Source organism: Euphorbia lathyris, chromosome 3 (assembly GCF_963576675.1).
Source record: "Euphorbia lathyris chromosome 3, ddEupLath1.1, whole genome shotgun sequence".
Classification (NCBI taxonomy): Eukaryota; Viridiplantae; Streptophyta; class Magnoliopsida; order Malpighiales; family Euphorbiaceae; genus Euphorbia; species Euphorbia lathyris.
The window spans coordinates 35,168,770-35,170,198 of NC_088912.1; the positions used below are offsets into that span (position 1 = coordinate 35,168,770).

The 1,429-nt window shown below is 43.7% G+C and overlaps 1 non-coding gene across 1 annotated transcript; it reads left to right on the forward strand.

The window, feature by feature from the left end:
- The first annotated feature begins 465 nt into the window (after positions 1-465).
- Positions 466-572, forward strand: LOC136225218 (small nucleolar RNA R71). Its single transcript, XR_010686944.1, has one exon. It is a non-coding gene; the product is annotated as a small nucleolar RNA R71 (small nucleolar RNA).
- Positions 573-1,429: the final 857 nt, after the last annotated feature.

The window sequence follows — 1,429 nt, forward strand, 5'->3', positions numbered from 1 at the left end:
AATCTTCCCTCCATGGCACTCATGCTCTCTATCAAAACGTCTATACTCTTTTCTAAATCGAATTCAGAAACTGCCCCTATGTACCTGTCCTGCTTTAAATACTGGATCTGTTCAAGTACCATGGGGCATTCTACACTCTTGTGCCCTCCGCTGCAGGCCTCACAGCTAACCACTATCCCCGGTGATTTCAACTGATTTCCCAGCAGAGCCACCTTTTCTGTGAGTGCTGCTATCTGAGGATTCGATTTTGGGTATACTCCACTGAACTCCTCTGTTGTTGAATCCCTGCTCGGAGATGGCTTTACAACTTGCCAACACGCGCTCCGTTCAGCCAATTCTTTCACCAGATTATAAGCATGTACCGCGGTCTTGTTGAATAAATTTCCTCCCGCTGCTGTATCAAGGAAAGCGCGGCTTACAGGAGATATCCCCGAATAGAACATATCCACAAGCTGGTACCGCTGATAACCATGATGGGGGCATCTTCTCAACAACCTCTGGAACCTCTCCCAGGCTAGATGCAAGTTCTCACTTTCGGACTGCCTAAAAGATGCGATTTCGCTTCTGAACTGAGCAGTCTTTGATGGAGGGAAATACTTTGCTAGGAAAGCTGATACCGTGGTGTCCCAATCCGTGAGAGAACCTGGTTCGACGGAATGTAGCCATTCTACAGCTTCTTCTTTCAAGGAAAATCTGAACAACTTCTGGTAGACTTGTTCAGATATGACGTCTTCGCACTTGAAGGTGCTGCAATATTCCACGAATTTATCAAGGTGTGAGTTAGGATCTTCGTAGTAATCCCCCTTGAACTGTCCCGAGTTCTGAATCATCTGGACCATTGCTGGTCTGATTTCGAATGATTTCGCTGTTATTGCCGGATCAAGGATTCCAGAGGTGCTTGTAGGCCGCCTCGCCTTCAACAACTCCATCACCGACATATCCTCGGCCATCGTATCCTCATCTCATGTCCTGCAAGAGTAATTTCAGCTATGAATCCAGACAAGAATACGATTGATTATCAGACCCTCGGTTAGAGGAATTCCAAACAATTATTCCAACTTCGCACTGAATTAATTAGCTATAAACAAAAAAATATAGTCCCTGGCAACGGCGCTAAAAACTTGATGCTCGCAAAATATATAGTAATAAATAGGACAAGTGTATCCTATCGCAACAAGTAGTATAGTGCTTAAGCACGAGATCGAACCACAAGGACTATTTGCTACAACTAATTAGTCTAGCGAAGAGACGTAATCGTTCAGAAGATTGAATAAATAGGGTAGAATTGTTATCAAAGCTAAAGTGACAAAACAAAAGGAAAAAGCTATAAAAGAGTTGGATGAAAGTTCAGTTGGGAAGAAATCTAGGACAGGGATGCTCTTAATTGCATCCCATGTGTAACAAGCTGGGATTCGGTTGTAGGTTTTAA